Source organism: Pieris brassicae, unplaced genomic scaffold (genome assembly GCF_905147105.1).
Source record: "Pieris brassicae unplaced genomic scaffold, ilPieBrab1.1, whole genome shotgun sequence".
Lineage (NCBI taxonomy): Eukaryota > Metazoa > Arthropoda > Insecta > Lepidoptera > Pieridae > Pieris > Pieris brassicae.
Window position 1 is genome coordinate 41,435 of NW_025576231.1, and position 23,650 is coordinate 65,084.

Here is a 23,650-nt window from a genome sequence, read left to right on the forward strand (position 1 = left end):
CAGACGCAGGCACTCTCTTCTACATACAGTTATTCGTTTCATAACGATTAACTAAATCATGGGAGTTACAACACTCCGAGAGCATAGCCAGACGCAGGCACTCTCTTCTACATACAGTTATTCGTTTCATAACGATTAATTAAATCATGGGAGTTACACTCCGAGAGCATAGCCAGACGCAGGCACTCTCTTCTACATACAGTTATTCGTTTCATAACGATTAACTAAATCATGGGAGTTACAACACTCCGAGAGCATAGCCAGACGCAGGCACTCTCTTCTACATACAGTTATTCGTTTCATAACGATTAACTAAATCATGGGAGTTACACTCCGAGAGCATAGCCAGACGCAGGCACTCTCTTCTACATACAGTTATTCGTTTCATAACGATTAACTAAATCATGGGAGTTACAACACTCCGAGAGCATAGCCAGACGCAGGCACTCTCTTCTACATACAGTTATTCGTTTCATAACGATTAACTAAATCATGGGAGTTACAACACTCCGAGAGCATAGCCAGACGCAGGCACTCTCTTCTACATACAGTTATTCGTTTCATAACGATTAACTAAATCATGGGAGTTACAACACTCCGAGAGCATAGCCAGACGCAGGCACTCTCTTCTACATACAGTTATTCGTTTCATAACGATTAACTAAATCATGGGAGTTACAACACTCCGAGAGCATAGCCAGACGCAGGCACTCTCTTCTACATACAGTTATTCGTTTCATAACGATTAACTAAATCATGGGAGTTACAACACTCCGAGAGCATAGCCAGACGCAGGCACTCTCTTCTACATACAGTTATTCGTTTCATAACGATTAACTAAATCATGGGAGTTACAACACTCCGAGAGCATAGCCAGACGCAGGCACTCTCTTCTACATACAGTTATTCGTTTCATAACGATTAACTAAATCATGGGAGTTACAACACTCCGAGAGCATAGCCAGACGCAGGCACTCTCTTCTACATACAGTTATTCGTTTCATAACGATTAACTAAATCATGGGAGTTACAACACTCCGAGAGCATAGCCAGACGCAGGCACTCTCTTCTACATACAGTTATTCGTTTCATAACGATTAACTAAATCATGGGAGTTACAACACTCCGAGAGCATAGCCAGACGCAGGCACTCTCTTCTACATACAGTTATTCGTTTCATAACGATTAACTAAATCATGGGAGTTACAACACTCCGAGAGCATAGCCAGACGCAGGCACTCTCTTCTACATACAGTTATTCGTTTCATAACGATTAACTAAATCATGGGAGTTACAACACTCCGAGAGCATAGCCAGACGCAGGCACTCTCTTCTACATACAGTTATTCGTTTCATAACGATTAACTAAATCATGGGAGTTACAACACTCCGAGAGCATAGCCAGACGCAGGCACTCTCTTCTACATACAGTTATTCGTTTCATAACGATTAACTAAATCATGGGAGTTACACTCCGAGAGCATAGCCAGACGCAGGCACTCTCTTCTACATACAGTTATTCGTTTCATAACGATTAACTAAATCATGGGAGTTACAACACTCCGAGAGCATAGCCAGACGCAGGCACTCTCTTCTACATACAGTTATTCGTTTCATAACGATTAACTAAATCATGGGAGTTACACTCCGAGAGCATAGCCAGACGCAGGCACTCTCTTCTACATACAGTTATTCGTTTCATAACGATTAACTAAATCATGGGAGTTACAACACTCCGAGAGCATAGCCAGACGCAGGCACTCTCTTCTACATACAGTTATTCGTTTCATAACGATTAACTAAATCATGGGAGTTACAACACTCCGAGAGCATAGCCAGACGCAGGCACTCTCTTCTACATACAGTTATTCGTTTCATAACGATTAACTAAATCATGGGAGTTACAACACTCCGAGAGCATAGCCAGACGCAGGCACTCTCTTCTACATACAGTTATTCGTTTCATAACGATTAACTAAATCATGGGAGTTACAACACTCCGAGAGCATAGCCAGACGCAGGCACTCTCTTCTACATACAGTTATTCGTTTCATAACGATTAACTAAATCATGGGAGTTACAACACTCCGAGAGCATAGCCAGACGCAGGCACTCTCTTCTACATACAGTTATTCGTTTCATAACGATTAACTAAATCATGGGAGTTACAACACTCCGAGAGCATAGCCAGACGCAGGCACTCTCTTCTACATACAGTTATTCGTTTCATAACGATTAATTAAATCATGGGAGTTACACTCCGAGAGCATAGCCAGACGCAGGCACTCTCTTCTACATACAGTTATTCGTTTCATAACGATTAACTAAATCATGGGAGTTACAACACTCCGAGAGCATAGCCAGACGCAGGCACTCTCTTCTACATACAGTTATTCGTTTCATAACGATTAACTAAATCATGGGAGTTACAACACTCCGAGAGCATAGCCAGACGCAGGCACTCTCTTCTACATACAGTTATTCGTTTCATAACGATTAACTAAATCATGGGAGTTACACTCCGAGAGCATAGCCAGACGCAGGCACTCTCTTCTACATACAGTTATTCGTTTCATAACGATTAACTAAATCATGGGAGTTACAACACTCCGAGAGCATAGCCAGACGCAGGCACTCTCTTCTACATACAGTTATTCGTTTCATAACGATTAACTAAATCATGGGAGTTACAACACTCCGAGAGCATCGCCAGACGCAGGCACTCTCTTCTACATACAGTTATTCGTTTCATAACGATTAACTAAATCATGGGAGTTACAACACTCCGAGAGCATAGCCAGACGCAGGCACTCTCTTCTACATACAGTTATTCGTTTCATAACGATTAACTAAATCATGGGAGTTACAACACTCCGAGAGCATAGCCAGACGCAGGCACTCTCTTCTACATACAGTTATTCGTTTCATAACGATTAACTAAATCATGGGAGTTACAACACTCCGAGAGCATAGCCAGACGCAGGCACTCTCTTCTACATACAGTTATTCGTTTCATAACGATTAACTAAATCATGGGAGTTACAACACTCCGAGAGCATAGCCAGACGCAGGCACTCTCCTCTACATACAGTTATTCGTTTCATAACGATTAACTAAATCATGGGAGTTACAACACTCCGAGAGCATAGCCAGACGCAGGCACTCTCTTCTACATACAGTTATTCGTTTCATAACGATTAACTAAATCATGGGAGTTACACTCCGAGAGCATAGCCAGACGCAGGCACTCTCTTCTACATACAGTTATTCGTTTCATAACGATTAACTAAATCATGGGAGTTACAATACTCCGAGAGCATAGCCAGACGCAGGCACTCTCTTCTACATACAGTTATTCGTTTCATAACGATTAACTAAATCATGGGAGTTACACTCCGAGAGCATAGCCAGACGCAGGCACTCTCTTCTACATACAGTTATTCGTTTCATAACGATTAACTAAATCATGGGAGTTACACTCCGAGAGCATAGCCAGACGCAGGCACTCTCTTCTACATACAGTTATTCGTTTCATAACGATTAACTAAATCATGGGAGTTACAACACTCCGAGAGCATAGCCAGACGCAGGCACTCTCTTCTACATACAGTTATTCGTTTCATAACGATTAACTAAATCATGGGAGTTACAACACTCCGAGAGCATAGCCAGACGCAGGCACTCTCTTCTACATACAGTTATTCGTTTCATAACGATTAACTAAATCATGGGAGTTACAACACTCCGAGAGCATAGCCAGACGCAGGCACTCTCTTCTACATACAGTTATTCGTTTCATAACGATTAACTAAATCATGGGAGTTACAACACTCCGAGAGCATAGCCAGACGCAGGCACTCTCTTCTACATACACTTATTCGTTTCATAACGATTAACTAAATCATGGGAGTTACAACACTCCGAGAGCATAGCCAGACGCAGGCACTCTCTTCTACATACAGTTATTCGTTTCATAACGATTAACTAAATCATGGGAGTTACAACACTCCGAGAGCATAGCCAGACGCAGGCACTCTCTTCTACATACAGTTATTCGTTTCATAACGATTAACTAAATCATGGGAGTTACAACACTCCGAGAGCATAGCCAGACGCAGGCACTCTCTTCTACATACAGTTATTCGTTTCATAACGATTAACTAAATCATGGGAGTTACACTCCGAGAGCATAGCCAGACGCAGGCACTCTCTTCTACATACAGTTATTCGTTTCATAACGATTAACTAAATCATGGGAGTTACACTCCGAGAGCATAGCCAGACGCAGGCACTCTCTTCTACATACAGTTATTCGATTCATAACGATTAACTAAATCATGGGAGTTACACTCCGAGAGCATAGCCAGACGCAGGCACTCTCTTCTACATACAGTTATTCGTTTCATAACGATTAACTAAATCATGGGAGTTACACTCCGAGAGCATAGCCAGACGCAGGCACTCTCTTCTACATACAGTTATTCGTTTCATAACGATTAACTAAATCATGGGAGTTACACTCCGAGAGCATAGCCAGACGCAGGCACTCTCTTCTACATACAGTTATTCGTTTCATAACGATTAACTAAATCATACAACACTCCGAGAGCATAGCCAGACGCAGGCACTCTCTTCTACATACAGTTATTCGTTTCATAACGATTAACTAAATCATACAACACTCCGAGAGCATAGCCAGACGCAGGCACTCTCTTCTACATACAGTTATTCGTTTCATAACGATTAACTAAATCATGGGAGTTACAACACTCCGAGAGCATAGCCAGACGCAGGCACTCTCTTCTACATACAGTTATTCGTTTCATAACGATTAACTAAATCATGGGAGTTACACTCCGAGAGCATAGCCAGACGCAGGCACTCTCTTCTACATACAGTTATTCGTTTCATAACGATTAACTAAATCATGGGAGTTACAACACTCCGAGAGCATAGCCAGACGCAGGCACTCTCTTCTACATACAGTTATTCGTTTCATAACGATTAATTAAATCATGGGAGTTACACTCCGAGAGCATAGCCAGACGCAGGCACTCTCTTCTACATACAGTTATTCGTTTCATAACGATTAACTAAATCATGGGAGTTACAACACTCCGAGAGCATAGCCAGACGCAGGCACTCTCTTCTACATACAGTTATTCGTTTCATAACGATTAACTAAATCATGGGAGTTACAACACTCCGAGAGCATAGCCAGACGCAGGCACTCTCTTCTACATACAGTTATTCGTTTCATAACGATTAACTAAATCATGGGAGTTACACTCCGAGAGCATAGCCAGACGCAGGCACTCTCTTCTACATACAGTTATTCGTTTCATAACGATTAACTAAATCATGGGAGTTACAACACTCCGAGAGCATAGCCAGACGCAGGCACTCTCTTCTACATACAGTTATTCGTTTCATAACGATTAACTAAATCATGGGAGTTACAACACTCCGAGAGCATAGCCAGACGCAGGCACTCTCTTCTACATACAGTTATTCGTTTCATAACGATTAACTAAATCATGGGAGTTACAACACTCCGAGAGCATAGCCAGACGCAGGCACTCTCTTCTACATACAGTTATTCGTTTCATAACGATTAACTAAATCATGGGAGTTACAACACTCCGAGAGCATAGCCAGACGCAGGCACTCTCTTCTACATACAGTTATTCGTTTCATAACGATTAACTAAATCATGGGAGTTACAACACTCCGAGAGCATAGCCAGACGCAGGCACTCTCTTCTACATACAGTTATTCGTTTCATAACGATTAACTAAATCATGGGAGTTACAACACTCCGAGAGCATAGCCAGACGCAGGCACTCTCCTCTACATACAGTTATTCGTTTCATAACGATTAACTAAATCATGGGAGTTACAACACTCCGAGAGCATAGCCAGACGCAGGCACTCTCTTCTACATACAGTTATTCGTTTCATAACGATTAACTAAATCATGGGAGTTACACTCCGAGAGCATAGCCAGACGCAGGCACTCTCTTCTACATACAGTTATTCGTTTCATAACGATTAACTAAATCATGGGAGTTACAATACTCTGAGAGCATAGCCAGACGCAGGCACTCTCTTCTACATACAGTTATTCGTTTCATAACGATTAACTAAATCATGGGAGTTACACTCCGAGAGCATAGCCAGACGCAGGCACTCTCTTCTACATACAGTTATTCGTTTCATAACGATTAACTAAATCATGGGAGTTACACTCCGAGAGCATAGCCAGACGCAGGCACTCTCTTCTACATACAGTTATTCGTTTCATAACGATTAACTAAATCATGGGAGTTACAACACTCCGAGAGCATAGCCAGACGCAGGCACTCTCTTCTACATACAGTTATTCGTTTCATAACGATTAACTAAATCATGGGAGTTACAACACTCCGAGAGCATAGCCAGACGCAGGCACTCTCTTCTACATACAGTTATTCGTTTCATAACGATTAACTAAATCATGGGAGTTACAACACTCCGAGAGCATAGCCAGACGCAGGCACTCTCTTCTACATACAGTTATTCGTTTCATAACGATTAACTAAATCATGGGAGATACACTCCGAGAGCATAGCCAGACGCAGGCACTCTCTTCTACATACAGTTATTCGTTTCATAACGATTAACTAAATCATGGGAGTTACAACACTCCGAGAGCATAGCCAGACGCAGGCACTCTCTTCTACATACAGTTATTCGTTTCATAACGATTAACTAAATCATGGGAGTTACACTCCGAGAGCATAGCCAGACGCAGGCACTCTCTTCTACATACAGTTATTCGTTTCATAACGATTAACTAAATCATGGGAGTTACAACACTCCGAGAGCATAGCCAGACGCAGGCACTCTCTTCTACATACAGTTATTCGTTTCATAACGATTAACTAAATCATGGGAGTTACAACACTCCGAGAGCATAGCCAGACGCAGGCACTCTCTTCTACATACAGTTATTCGTTTCATAACGATTAACTAAATCATGGGAGTTACAACACTCCGAGAGCATAGCCAGACGCAGGCACTCTCTTCTACATACAGTAATTCGTTTCATAACGATTAACTAAATCATGGGAGTTACAACACTCCGAGAGCATAGCCAGACGCAGGCACTCTCTTCTACATACAGTTATTCGTTTCATGACGATTAACTAAATCATGGGAGTTACAACACTCCGAGAGCATAGCCAGACGCAGGCACTCTCTTCTACATACACTTATTCGTTTCATAACGATTAACTAAATCATGGGAGTTACAACACTCCGAGAGCATAGCCAGACGCAGGCACTCTCTTCTACATACAGTTATTCGTTTCATAACGATTAACTAAATCATGGGAGTTACACTCCGAGAGCATAGCCAGACGCAGGCACTCTCTTCTACATACAGTTATTCGTTTCATAACGATTAACTAAATCATGGGAGTTACACTCCGAGAGCATAGCCAGACGCAGGCACTCTCTTCTACATACAGTTATTCGTTTCATAACGATTAACTTAATCATGGGAGTTACACTCCGAGGGCATAGCCAGACGCAGGCACTCTCTTCTACATACAGTTATTCGTTTCATAACGATTAACTAAATCATGGGAGTTACAACACTCCGAGAGCATAGCCAGACGCAGGCACTCTCTTCTACATACAGTTATTCGTTTCATAACGATTAACTAAATCATGGGAGTTACAACACTCCGAGAGCATAGCCAGACGCAGGCACTCTCTTCTACATACAGTTATTCGTTTCATAACGATTAACTAAATCATGGGAGTTACAACACTCCGAGAGCATAGCCAGACGCAGGCACTCTCTTCTACATACAGTTATTCGTTTCATAACGATTAACTAAATCATGGGAGTTACAACACTCCGAGAGCATAGCCAGACGCAGGCACTCTCTTCTACATACAGTTATTCGTTTCATAACGATTAACTAAATCATGGGAGTTACAACACTCCGAGAGCATAGCCAGACGCAGGCACTCTCTTCTACATACAGTTATTCGTTTCATAACGATTAACTAAATCATGGGAGTTACACTCCGAGAACATAGCCAGACGCAGGCACTCTCTTCTACATACAGTTATTCGTTTCATAACGATTAACTAAATCATGGGAGTTACACTCCGAGAGCATAGCCAGACGCAGGCACTCTCTTCTACATACAGTTATTCGTTTCATAACGATTAACTAAATCATGGGAGTTACAACACTCCGAGAGCATAGCCAGACGCAGGCACTCTCTTCTACATACAGTTATTCGTTTCATAACGATTAACTAAATCATGGGAGTTACACTCCGAGAGCATAGCCAGACGCAGGCACTCTCTTCTACATACAGTTATTCGTTTCATAACGATTAACTAAATCATGGGAGTTACAACACTCCGAGAGCATAGCCAGACGCAGGCACTCTCTTCTACATACAGTTATTCGTTTCATAACGATTAACTAAATCATGGGAGTTACAACACTCCGAGAGCATAGCCAGACGCAGGCACTCTCTTCTACATACAGTTATTCGTTTCATAACGATTAACTAAATCATGGGAGTTACACTCCGAGAGCATAGCCAGACGCAGGCACTCTCTTCTACATACAGTTATTCGTTTCATAACGATTAACTAAATCATGGGAGTTACACTCCGAGAGCATAGCCAGACGCAGGCACTCTCTTCTACATACAGTTATTCGTTTCATAACGATTAACTAAATCATGGGAGTTACACTCCGAGAGCATAGCCAGACGCAGGCACTCTCTTCTACATACAGTTATTCGTTTCATAACGATTAACTAAATCATGGGAGTTACAACACTCCGAGAGCATAGCCAGACGCAGGCACTCTCTTCTACATACAGTTATTCGTTTCATAACGATTAACTAAATCATGGGAGTTACACTCCGAGAGCATAGCCAGACGCAGGCACTCTCTTCTACATACAGTTATTCGTTTCATAACGATTAACTAAATCATGGGAGTTACACTCCGAGAGCATAGCCAGACGCAGGCACTCTCTTCTACATACAGTTATTCGTTTCATAACGATTAACTAAATCATGGGAGTTACAACACTCCGAGAGCATAGCCAGACGCAGGCACTCTCTTCTACATACAGTTATTCGTTTCATAGCGATTAACTAAATCATGGGAGTTACACTCCGAGAGCATAGCCAGACGCAGGCACTCTCTTCTACATACAGTTATTCGTTTCATAACGATTAACTAAATCATGGGAGTTACAACACTCCGAGAGCATAGCCAGACGCAGGCACTCTCTTCTACATACAGTTATTCGTTTCATAACGATTAACTAAATCATGGGAGTTACAACACTCCGAGAGCATAGCCAGACGCAGGCACTCTCTTCTACATACAGTTATTCGTTTCATAACGATTAACTAAATCATGGGAGTTACACTCCGAGAGCATAGCCAGACGCAGGCACTCTCTTCTACATACAGTTATTCGTTTCATAACGATTAACTAAATCATGGGAGTTACACTCCGAGAGCATAGCCAGACGCAGGCACTCTCTTCTACATACAGTTATTCGTTTCATAACGATTAACTAAATCATGGGAGTTACACTCCGAGAGCATAGCCAGACGCAGGCACTCTCTTCTACATACAGTTATTCGTTTCATAACGATTAACTAAATCATGGGAGTTACAACACTCCGAGAGCATAGCCAGACGCAGGCACTCTCTTCTACATACAGTTATTCGTTTCATAACGATTAACTAAATCATGGGAGTTACACTCCGAGAGCATAGCCAGACGCAGGCACTCTCTTCTACATACAGTTATTCGTTTCATAACGATTAACTAAATCATGGGAGTTACAACACTCCGAGAGCATAGCCAGACGCAGGCACTCTCTTCTACATACAGTTATTCGTTTCATAACGATTAACTAAATCATGGGAGTTACAACACTCCGAGAGCATAGCCAGACGCAGGCACTCTCTTCTACATACAGTTATTCGTTTCATAACGATTAACTAAATCATGGGAGTTACAACACTCCGAGAGCATAGCCAGACGCAGGCACTCTCTTCTACATACAGTTATTCGTTTCATAACGATTAACTAAATCATGGGAGTTACAACACTCCGAGAGCATAGCCAGACGCAGGCACTCTCTTCTACATACAGTTATTCGTTTCATAACGATTAACTAAATCATGGGAGTTACAACACTCCGAGAGCATAGCCAGACGCAGGCACTCTCTTCTACATACAGTTATTCGTTTCATAACGATTAACTAAATCATGGGAGTTACAACACTCCGAGAGCATAGCCAGACGCAGGCACTCTCTTCTACATACAGTTATTCGTTTCATAACGATTAACTAAATCATGGGAGTTACAACACTCCGAGAGCATAGCCAGACGCAGGCACTCTCTTCTACATACAGTTATTCGTTTCATAACGATTAACTAAATCATGGGAGTTACAACACTCCGAGAGCATAGCCAGACGCAGGCACTCTCTTCTACATACAGTTATTCGTTTCATAACGATTAACTAAATCATGGGAGTTACAACACGCCGAGAGCATAGCCAGACGCAGGCACTCTCTTCTACATACAGTTATTCGTTTCATAACGATTAACTAAATCATGGGAGTTACAACACTCCGAGAGCATAGCCAGACGCAGGCACTCTCTTCTACATACAGTTATTCGTTTCATAACGATTAACTAAATCATGGGAGTTACAACACTCCGAGAGCATAGCCAGACGCAGGCACTCTCTTCTACATACAGTTATTCGTTTCATAACGATTAACTAAATCATGGGAGTTACAACACTCCGAGAGCATAGCCAGACGCAGGCACTCTCTTCTACATACAGTTATTCGTTTCATAACGATTAACTAAATCATGGGAGTTACACTCCGAGAGCATAGCCAGACGCAGGCACTCTCTTCTACATACAGTTATTCGTTTCATAACGATTAACTAAATCATGGGAGGTACAACACTCCGAGAGCATAGCCAGACGCAGGCACTCTCTTCTACATACAGTTATTCGTTTCATAACGATTAACTAAATCATGGGAGTTACACTCCGAGAGCATAGCCAGACGCAGGCACTCTCTTCTACATACAGTTATTCGTTTCATAACGATTAACTAAATCATGGGAGTTACAACACTCCGAGAGCATAGCCAGACGCAGGCACTCTCTTCTACATACAGTTATTCGTTTCATAACGATTAACTAAATCATGGGAGTTACAACACTCCGAGAGCATAGCCAGACGCAGGCACTCTCTTCTACATACAGTTATTCGTTTCATAACGATTAACTAAATCATGGGAGTTACAACACTCCGAGAGCATAGCCAGACGCAGGCACTCTCTTCTACATACAGTTATTCGTTTCATAACGATTAACTAAATCATGGGAGTTACAACACTCCGAGAGCATAGCCAGACGCAGGCACTCTCTTCTACATACAGTTATTCGTTTCATAACGATTAACTAAATCATACAACACTCCGAGAGCATAGCCAGACGCAGGCACTCTCTTCTACATACAGTTATTCGTTTCATAACGATTAACTAAATCATGGGAGTTACACTCCGAGAGCATAGCCAGACGCAGGCACTCTCTTCTACATACAGTTATTCGTTTCATAACGATTAACTAAATCATGGGAGTTACAACACTCCGAGAGCATAGCCAGACGCAGGCACTCTCTTCTACATACAGTTATTCGTTTCATAACGATTAACTAAATCATGGGAGTTACACTCCGAGAGCATAGCCAGACGCAGGCACTCTCTTCTACATACAGTTATTCGTTTCATAACGATTAACTAAATCATGGGAGTTACAACACTCCGAGAGCATAGCCAGACGCAGGCACTCTCTTCTACATACAGTTATTCGTTTCATAACGATTAACTAAATCATGGGAGTTACACTCCGAGAGCATAGCCAGACGCAGGCACTCTCTTCTACATACAGTTATTCGTTTCATAACGATTAACTAAATCATACAACACTCCGAGAGCATAGCCAGACGCAGGCACTCTCTTCTACATACAGTTATTCGTTTCATAACGATTAACTAAATCATACAACACTCCGAGAGCATAGCCAGACGCAGGCACTCTCTTCTACATACAGTTATTCGTTTCATAACGATTAACTAAATCATGGGAGTTACAACACTCCGAGAGCATAGCCAGACGCAGGCACTCTCTTCTACATACAGTTATTCGTTTCATAACGATTAACTAAATCATGGGAGTTACACTCCGAGAGCATAGCCAGACGCAGGCACTCTCTTCTACATACAGTTATTCGTTTCATAACGATTAACTAAATCATGGGAGTTACACTCCGAGAGCATAGCCAGACGCAGGCACTCTCTTCTACATACAGTTATTCGATTCATAACGATTAACTAAATCATGGGAGTTACACTCCGAGAGCATAGCCAGACGCAGGCACTCTCTTCTACATACAGTTATTCGTTTCATAACGATTAACTAAATCATGGGAGTTACACTCCGAGAGCATAGCCAGACGCAGGCACTCTCTTCTACATACAGTTATTCGTTTCATAACGATTAACTAAATCATGGGAGTTACACTCCGAGAGCATAGCCAGACGCAGGCACTCTCTTCTACATACAGTTATTCGTTTCATAACGATTAACTAAATCATACAACACTCCGAGAGCATAGCCAGACGCAGGCACTCTCTTCTACATACAGTTATTCGTTTCATAACGATTAACTAAATCATGGGAGTTACAACACTCCGAGAGCATAGCCAGACGCAGGCACTCTCTTCTACATACAGTTATTCGTTTCATAACGATTAACTAAATCATGGGAGTTACAACACTCCGAGAGCATAGCCAGACGCAGGCACTCTCTTCTACATACAGTTATTCGTTTCATAACGATTAACTAAATCATGGGAGTTACAACACTCCGAGAGCATAGCCAGACGCAGGCACTCTCTTCTACATACAGTTATTCGTTTCATAACGATTAACTAAATCATGGGAGTTACAACACTCCGAGAGCATAGCCAGACGCAGGCACTCTCTTCTACATACAGTTATTCGTTTCATAACGATTAACTAAATCATGGGAGTTACAACACTCCGAGAGCATAGCCAGACGCAGGCACTCTCTTCTACATACAGTTATTCGTTTCATAACGATTAACTAAATCATGGGAGTTACAACACTCCGAGAGCATAGCCAGACGCAGGCACTCTCTTCTACATACAGTTATTCGTTTCATAACGATTAACTAAATCATGGGAGTTACAACACTCCGAGAGCATAGCCAGACGCAGGCACTCTCTTCTACATACAGTTATTCGTTTCATAACGATTAACTAAATCATGGGAGTTACAACACTCCGAGAGCATAGCCAGACGCAGGCACTCTCTTCTACATACAGTTATTCGTTTCATAACGATTAACTAAATCATGGGAGTTACAACACTCCGAGAGCATAGCCAGACGCAGGCACTCTCTTCTACATACAGTTATTCGTTTCATAACGATTAACTAAATCATGGGAGTTACAACACTCCGAGAGCATAGCCAGACGCAGGCACTCTCTTCTACATACAGTTATTCGTTTCATAACGATTAACTAAATCATGGGAGTTACAACACTCCGAGAGCATAGCCAGACGCAGGCACTCTCTTCTACATACAGTTATTCGTTTCATAACGATTAACTAAATCATGGGAGTTACAACACTCCGAGAGCATAGCCAGACGCAGGCACTCTCTTCTACATACAGTTATTCGTTTCATAACGATTAACTAAATCATGGGAGTTACAACACTCCGAGAGCATAGCCAGACGCAGGCACTCTCTTCTACATACAGTTATTCGTTTCATAACGATTAACTAAATCATGGGAGTTACAACACTCCGAGAGCATAGCCAGACGCAGGCACTCTCTTCTACATACAGTTATTCGTTTCATAACGATTAACTAAATCATGGGAGTTACAACACTCCGAGAGCATAGCCAGACGCAGGCACTCTCTTCTACATACAGTTATTCGTTTCATAACGATTAACTAAATCATGGGAGTTACAACACTCCGAGAGCATAGCCAGACGCAGGCACTCTCTTCTACATACAGTTATTCGTTTCATAACGATTAACTAAATCATGGGAGTTACACTCCGAGAGCATAGCCAGACGCAGGCACTCTCTTCTACATACAGTTATTCGTTTCATAACGATTAACTAAATCATGGGAGTTACAACACTCCGAGAGCATAGCCAGACGCAGGCACTCTCTTCTACATACAGTTATTCGTTTCATAACGATTAACTAAATCATGGGAGTTACAACACTCCGAGAGCATAGCCAGACGCAGGCACTCCCTTCTACATACAGTTATTCGTTTCATAACGATTAACTAAATCATGGGAGTTACAACACTCCGGGAGCATAGCCAGACGCAGGCACTCTCTTCTACATACAGTTATTCGTTTCATAACGATTAACTAAATCATGGGAGTTACAACACTCCGAGAGCATAGCCAGACGCAGGCACTCTCTTCTACATACAGTTATTCGTTTCATAACGATTAACTAAATCATGGGAGTTACACTCCGAGAGCATAGCCAGACGCAGGCACTCTCTTCTACATACAGTTATTCGTTTCATAACGATTAACTAAATCATGGGAGTTACAACACTCCGAGAGCATAGCCAGACGCAGGCACTCTCTTCTACATACAGTTATTCGTTTCATAACGATTAACTAAATCATGGGAGTTACAACACTCCGAGAGCATAGCCAGACGCAGGCACTCTCTTCTACATACAGTTATTCGTTTCATAACGATTAACTAAATCATGGGAGTTACAACACTCCGAGAGCATAGCCAGACGCAGGCACTCTCTTCTACATACAGTTATTCGTTTCATAACGATTAACTAAATCATGGGAGTTACAACACTCCGAGAGCATAGCCAGACGCAGGCACTCTCTTCTACATACAGTTATTCGTTTCATAACGATTAACTAAATCATGGGAGTTACAACACTCCGAGAGCATAGCCAGACGCAGGCACTCTCTTCTACATACAGTTATTCGTTTCATAACGATTAACTAAATCATGGGAGTTACACTCCGAGAGCATAGCCAGACGCAGGCACTCTCTTCTACATACAGTTATTCGTTTCATAACGATTAACTAAATCATGGGAGTTACAACACTCCGAGAGCATAGCCAGACGCAGGCACTCTCTTCTACATACAGTTATTCGTTTCATAACGATTAACTAAATCATGGGAGTTACAACACTCCGAGAGCATAGCCAGACGCAGGCACTCTCTTCTACATACAGTTATTCGTTTCATAACGATTAACTAAATCATGGGAGTTACAACACTCCGAGAGCATAGCCAGACGCAGGCACTCTCTTCTACATACAGTTATTCGTTTCATAACGATTAACTAAATCATGGGAGTTACACTCCGAGAGCATAGCCAGACGCAGGCACTCTCTTCTACATACAGTTATTCGTTTCATAACGATTAACTAAATCATGGGAGTTACAACACTCCGAGAGCATAGCCAGACGCAGGCACTCTCTTCTACATACAGTTATTCGTTTCATAACGATTAACTAAATCATGGGAGTTACAACACTCCGAGAGCATAGCCAGACGCAGGCACTCCCTTCTACATACAGTTATTCGTTTCATAACGATTAACTAAATCATGGGAGTTACAACACTCCGGGAGCATAGCCAGACGCAGGCACTCTCTTCTACATACAGTTATTCGTTTCATAACGATTAACTAAATCATGGGAGTTACAACACTCCGAGAGCATAGCCAGACGCAGGCACTCTCTTCTACATACAGTTATTCGTTTCATAACGATTAACTAAATCATGGGAGTTACACTCCGAGAGCATAGCCAGACGCAGGCACTCTCTTCTACATACAGTTATTCGTTTCATAACGATTAACTAAATCATGGGAGTTACAACACTCCGAGAGCATAGCCAGACGCAGGCACTCTCTTCTACATACAGTTATTCGTTTCATAACGATTAACTAAATCATGGGAGTTACAACACTCCGAGAGCATAGCCAGACGCAGGCACTCTCTTCTACATACAGTTATTCGTTTCATAACGATTAACTAAATCATGGGAGTTACAACACTCCGAGAGCATAGCCAGACGCAGGCACTCTCTTCTACATACAGTTATTCGTTTCATAACGATTAACTAAATCATGGGAGTTACAACACTCCGAGAGCATAGCCAGACGCAGGCACTCTCTTCTACATACAGTTATTCGTTTCATAACGATTAACTAAATCATGGGAGTTACAACACTCCGAGAGCATAGCCAGACGCAGGCACTCTCTTCTACATACAGTTATTCGTTTCATAACGATTAACTAAATCATGGGAGTTACAACACTCCGAGAGCATAGCCAGACGCAGGCACTCTCTTCTACATACAGTTATTCGTTTCATAACGATTAACTAAATCATGGGAGTTACACTCCGAGAGCATAGCCAGACGCAGGCACTCTCTTCTACATACAGTTATTCGTTTCATAACGATTAACTAAATCATGGGAGTTACACTCCGAGAGCATAGCCAGACGCAGGCACTCTCTTCTACATACAGTTATTCGTTTCATAACGATTAACTAAATCATGGGAGTTACACTCCGAGAGCATAGCCAGACGCAGGCACTCTCTTCTACATACAGTTATTCGTTTCATAACGATTAACTAAATCATGGGAGTTACACTCCGAGAGCATAGCCAGACGCAGGCACTCTCTTCTACATACAGTTATTCGTTTCATAACGATTAACTAAATCATGGGAGTTACACTCCGAGAGCATAGCCAGACGCAGGCACTCTCTTCTACATACAGTTATTCGTTTCATAACGATTAACTAAATCATGGGAGTTACAACACTCCGAGAGCATAGCCAGACGCAGGCACTCTCTTCTACATACAGTTATTCGTTTCATAACGATTAACTAAATCATGGGAGTTACAACACTCCGAGAGCATAGCCAGACGCAGGCACTCTCTTCTACATACAGTTATTCGTTTCATAACGATTAACTAAATCATGGGAGTTACACTCCGAGAGCATAGCCAGACGCAGGCACTCTCTTCTACATACAGTTATTCGTTTCATAACGATTAACTAAATCATGGGAGTTACACTCCGAGAGCATAGCCAGACGCAGGCACTCTCTTCTACATACAGTTATTCGTTTCATAACGATTAACTAAATCATGGGAGTTACAACACTCCGAGAGCATAGCCAGACGCAGGCACTCTCTTCTACATACAGTTATTCGTTTCATAACGATTAACTAAATCATGGGAGTTACAACACTCCGAGAGCATAGCCAGACGCAGGCACTCTCTTCTACATACAGTTATTCGTTTCATAACGATTAACTAAATCATGGGAGTTACAACACTCCGGGAGCATAGCCAGACGCAGGCACTCTCTTCTACATACAGTTATTCGTTTCATAACGATTAACTAAATCATGGGAGTTACAACACTCCGAGAGCATAGCCAGACGCAGGCACTCTCTTCTACATACAGTTATTCGTTTCATAACGATTAACTAAATCATGGGAGTTACACTCCGAGAGCATAGCCAGACGCAGGCACTCTCTTCTACATACAGTTATTCGTTTCATAACGATTAACTAAATCATGGGAGTTACAACACTCCGAGAGCATAGCCAGACGCAGGCACTCTCTTCTACATACAGTTATTCGTTTCATAACGATTAACTAAATCATGGGAGTTACAACACTCCGAGAGCATAGCCAGACGCAGGCACTCTCTTCTACATACAGTTATTCGTTTCATAACGATTAACTAAATCATGGGAGTTACAACACTCCGAGAGCATAGCCAGACGCAGGCACTCTCTTCTACATACAGTTATTCGTTTCATAACGATTAACTAAATCATGGGAGTTACACTTCGAGAGCATAGCCAGACGCAGGCACTCTCTTCTACATACAGTTATTCGTTTCATAACGATTAACTAAATCATGGGAGTTACACTCCGAGAGCATAGCCAGACGCAGGCACTCTCTTCTACATACAGTTATTCGTTTCATAACGATTAACTAAATCATGGGAGTTACACTCCGAGAGCATAGCCAGACGCAGGCACTCTCTTCTACATACAGTTATTCGTTTCATAACGATTAACTAAATCATGGGAGTTACACTCCGAGAGCATAGCCAGACGCAGGCACTCTCTTCTACATACAGTTATTCGTTTCATAACGATTAACTAAATCATGGGAGTTACACTCCGAGAGCATAGCCAGACGCAGGCACTCTCTTCTACATACAGTTATTCGTTTCATAACGATTAACTAAATCATGGGAGTTACACTCCGAGAGCATAGCCAGACGCAGGCACTCTCTTCTACATACAGTTATTCGTTTCATAACGATTAACTAAATCATGGGAGTTACACTCCGAGAGCATAGCCAGAGGCAGGCACTCTCTTCTACATACAGTTATTCGTTTCATAACGATTAACTTAATCATGGGAGTTACACTCCGAGAGCATAGCCAGACGCAGGCACTCTCTTCTACATACAGTTATTCGTTTCATAACGATTAACTAAATCATGGGAGTTACACCCCGAGAGCATAGCCAGACGCAGGCACTCTCTTCAACATACAGTTATTCGTTTCATAACGATTAACTAAATCATGGGAGTTACACTCCGAGAGCATAGCCAGACGCAGGCACTCTCTTCAACATACAGTTATTCGTTTCATAACGATTAACTAAATCATGGGAGTTACACTCCGAGAGCATAGCCAGACGCAGGCACTCTCTTCTTCATACAGTTATTCGTTTCATAACGATTAACTAAATCATGGGAGTTACACCCCGAGAGCATAGCCAGACGTAGGCGTAGCTGAGTCGGCGATGCCACTTAATTTCCCTGGGAGGTTGGAGGTTCCACCTGGCTGTTACAGGGATATTCAGTTGCGCAGCTAGGTTTAGTGTCTTCGAAGAATAATAATTTCAGCGTATTAAAAACGCTGCTACTAATTGCCTAAGCTAGTTTTTAATTGGACCGACGTGGGGTTTGGATCACATCCACAATTACAGATGTCAAGTATTATTATAATAAGTGTTTATACCTCTTTCCTGTCGGTCGAATCTCCGTTCAGTCGAAAAGCTTGTCCAGCGACAGTTGTTCCAGGGGCGTCTTGTCATCATTCATCTGAAGGTAAAATAAATTATATTATTACTAGCTGCCATAGAATGTTGTTTTAGTTAGCCTCAATAACACGTGGTAATCATGATATTGAATTGTAGCTTATATGACACGTTTGTCGGTTTACCATAGCAGTGCCATCTATTGATCACTTACTCAATTCAGTCGAATAATTGTGACTGTCAATTAATTATAGACAAATAATTTGCAATAAAATAAAATTGCGACTATAATTAAAGATCTAAGCTACCCTATCTCTTAAGTTGGACCAGACCGCTCACGGTGTGCCAATTTAATTTAAAATCGGTTAAGTAGTTTAGGAGGCCATCGCGGACAAACATCGTGACAGGAGATTTATATATATATTAACATTAATTTTATTTTTCATTTCTATTTTACAATTAAATACGACAAGTTTAACAATATACTAATAACAGTGTTTGTAATTTTAAAATTATTTAATTAAACACGGTTCTATAATTTTTTGAATTTTCTGCCTGTTTGTTTGTTCGGGAACCGTTGCTGAAGTACTTTTCAATAAAATTTTGAAACTTACTTTGGCAAATATTCCAACTGCAACCGAATGGCTTAAAATTTGATCTGCTAGGCGCTCTTTGATTTTCTGTTTGCCATTCTGTACTGGTTGTAAGTGGTGCTGGGTTAAAGCTGGAGCAAACACGGTTGGGATTCTCGCGATCTTTATTATAAAACTCCTCTATGTGGCTCCACTTTACTGTACCTGCAATGGAAGGTTATGATCTTATTCTCAAAACAATTTTAACCAATCACAGGTCAAACGGCAATAAGAAAATAAATATGGTACAGCAGAGGTACATCAATTATTAGATATTTTAATTAGGCAATAAGGCAATACTAACAACTACTCGATGCAGGGAAATAATTGCCAAAGCATTTGGACATTAATCGGTCGAGACATGGCCACTAGCGGATAAATAAGTCAATGGATGGTCATGGTTCAATGGATAAATAAGTCATAAAAAAGTTTTAATATCTTTCCGCTGTTCAATTAATTAAATTATTATACCAACCTATGTTTAGTTTTCTGTTTATTTGTATATCTAGTGTAAATTGGAAATACCGTTTAAAAAAAAATTAAATCTTTTAATTTAAAACTTTCAATCCAGCACAGAAACATGCACTCAAGCAAACAAGCCAATGGGCTTGTTTGCTTGAGTGCATGCTAAATTGTGCGTGTTAAATTTGTAAAAATTAATATTCAACCACATTTTGTATAATATTCTAAAGAAGTGGTTACCTCCTCGACAAGAGCTGCTGACTTGTCTGCTGTGTCACAATCTCCTGAGAAGTAAAATGCTATTGGCTGTTTCCAGCATTTTCGAACACCGATAACCATGAAAGTTCGACTATGGTTTGCTATCACAGTAGTACGGCCTTAGCATTGAGTTTTACGTTATATGTCAGATTTTTTCTTATTGACATTTCATCAAAAGCCATTTTACATAAATTATCATTGACATCTTGGTCTTTTGTGATTTCTTTTACTGTCTGTATTACTGGGCTGTTGATTCCACATACCATTGGAATTTTGTTCAATAATGCCTTGAGAGAGCTGACAAAATAACCTAGTATTGTCTTTGGTTAACATAGCTTTTACACATTGAAAGAAACCAATTTTTTATACCGGATTAAAACTATTTGTATTATTATAAACTTATAATTATGTATAATAATCCAGTTAAAAAAATATTTTCTTTCAAAATAACCTAATCAATAATATAAAACAAAAGTTTGATTTCTTATAGATGCTCAAGACGTTCACTTTATCATCCAGTGTCCATCTCATTCCAGTTAATTTTCTTATAAAGTTTTTCAGTTGGCTTTGTAATAGTAAAGAAAATGAATTATTTAATGTGCTTTTTAATATTTCATTGCTAGGTTCGTTTGATGTTAGTACACTTAATATAGATCTTTTGGAGTTTTTATCACCTTGAAACTTTTTTCAGAGCCTCACTATTTCAGATAGATTTTTTCTGCATCTCTTAGACAGCGTTTGCTTTTGAGGTGTAAGTTCACTGAACTTTTTCACGTCCAAGTCCTACAAAATACCTTTGCTAGTTGATGGTTCCTGGAAAATATACAAAAATAATTGAATAAAAAATTCGAAAAAGATAACAAATCCAATAAGTGGATGGAGAAAATAGAAAACTTTTAATCATCCATATATCACCTAGATGTGTGTCAGAAATGTACTGCCTACCTCTATGTAAAAAAGCATGACTATAAAAATTTGTCTATTTGACTTAGGTAGAATATGAATGTAAATACTCACTTGGATGTCATAACTTGCTCTATATGGACTACAATGTTTGTTTTTTAATTGGTCTATATCCTCCTCTATTCACTCTTAATCTAACTTGTTAAGTCTTTTCCTATCGCTGCTGGTAAATGAAGATTCATTCAAATGATTTTCACATAGTATCCTATGCTGGGCATTCACTGTTTTTAATGATTCAATGGATGTCCCATCACCATTAGGAAAACAAAATTTAGCCCAAACTTTAACACTAAAAATAAAGTTTTCATTAGACATAGTTAATAGTGAAGCTGTTTTGGATAATCTTTCCAATATGGACCGTCGATTTAAATGCCCATTTTTTTGTAGATAGTACTCACTAAAAGAAAGAGTTTTGCAAAGATTTAGGTTGCGCAAACTTACGGTTCATGAGATACATTTATTAAAACTTTTCACACAAATTGGTAAGTAACACGCAATTACAAAATATATTTGACAAATAATTGATGTCAAACGTCAATCACTTAGTGTAGGGTTCCGAAAATTTTCAAAGTATCGATACTACTCTGGTATCGACATTAAACTTTCTAATATGGATCATCGGTTTAAATGCCCATATTTGTTTTGTAGATAGTACAAAAGTTATTGAAAATATCGATACTACTCGGGTATCGATACTTTTTGGTGATCACTAAATTTGTTTTTAAGCCATTCATTTTGTTTAATGGCGTCCAGTCATCGTTTGTCACCCTTGCAGTAGAAATCGTTTTACGTACTCCTATAAACTTACAACGTTTGACTACCATGGCGTCTCCGAAGCCCATTGTTTGAAGAGTTAAGTGAAGTGCAAGTGTTGGACTCAAATTAGCCGCTTGTCACGGCCTCCTCTTCTGCGCCGATCCTTGACGAACCGGTTGCTGGTCCTAGTGGGCTGACTAGTCCTGGCGAGGAATTTGCTGCGATGCCCAGACTTACTAGGTCATCTGGCAGAAGGCTTAATCCTTACTCGGATGAGTTAAAGTAAGTTTTGATTTATGTTATTTCAGGTCAGGTTATAAAATAATAAATCATTAGTAAAAAAAAAAAAAAATTGCTTACTGGAATTTTGAAAAAGTTGGATTGCATAAGGTCTGTTGTGGATTTTAAAATGAAATTTATAGCTGAAAATTTTTTTTTCATTGTTTGTAACTTTCTGTATTATCTAATTCTGTATTATCCTGTACTTTTTTAATATCAAAAAAGTACCCAAAACCGAATCAGAGCACCCCACTATCCACATGGTCTTGTCTGCCCTACCCCTAGAGTATATATAAAAGCTCCGAAGTAGCCGTCAACCCCCTCCCCGCCCCTCTAAAACCTCAAATATCGACGGTCCATATTGGAAAGATTAACCGATCTACTTACTTCAGAGGCCCATTCTCGGACGGAAGAGGTAACCTATGCAAGGATAAGGAAGAATCTTCTTTTGATGGTATACCGCATTTTGAGTATTTTCCCTACCATGTTTTGGCAAAGTACAACACAAAATCGTCAATATGACTTACCTGTAAGTGAAGTTTTATTATACATTGAGCTTTGAGACTTTAATACTACCCTCAGTTTTCATTTGATTGAAATTGTAACTACACGTGTGTAAATCCAGTTGTAATGTAGCATTTACCTTACTATTCCAGATGTATCCTCGAACGAAGGCGTACATAACCAAAAGCGTCGCGTAACAGGTAACGCACGGCCGCCGCCCTAACGACCACTTGTCGCTGGATGAGACAATGAACTGCTGCAGGTATCGGGAGAAGATCCATCAAAGTCTAATACTCCAGGTGAAGACATACAGTTTGATCTTGCAGTAAGCTTACACTTTACAACTTTTATCTAAGTATTCTAATCAATGCACCCAATTTGAACCCAGAGGAAAAGACCGCAATCTCAAACAGGATTAATATAGGACGCAGGTTTCAAATGAAACCAAATGCTACAGCTACTTCTTGTTTAGCAGAGGCCACTCACAGTGTTCTTGTCTGCGGAAACAAGAAATATGTACCT

General features: G+C 40.7%; 2 long non-coding RNA genes across 5 annotated transcripts; one reads left to right on the plus strand and one right to left on the minus strand.

Moving 5' to 3' along the window:
• Nucleotides 1-18,992: 18,992 nt before the first annotated feature.
• Nucleotides 18,993-22,113, minus strand: LOC123719852. Of its 4 annotated transcripts, none has more exons than XR_006755952.1 (6): nt 22,031-22,113; nt 21,644-21,878; nt 21,301-21,439; nt 20,609-20,923; nt 19,889-20,071; nt 18,993-19,338 (listed from the first exon to the last, which is right to left on the minus strand). It is a non-coding gene; the product is annotated as an uncharacterized LOC123719852 (long non-coding RNA). The 4 variants fall into 4 exon arrangements; XR_006755951.1 differs by having other exon boundaries at nt 20,609-20,936; XR_006755949.1 differs by having other exon boundaries at nt 20,609-21,439.
• Nucleotides 22,114-22,128: 15 nt separating this feature from the next.
• On the plus strand, nt 22,129-23,422 carry LOC123719854. The gene is made up of 3 exons (XR_006755953.1): nt 22,129-22,627; nt 23,017-23,153; nt 23,281-23,422. It is a non-coding gene; the product is annotated as an uncharacterized LOC123719854 (long non-coding RNA).
• The last annotated feature ends 228 nt before the right edge of the window (nt 23,423-23,650 follow it).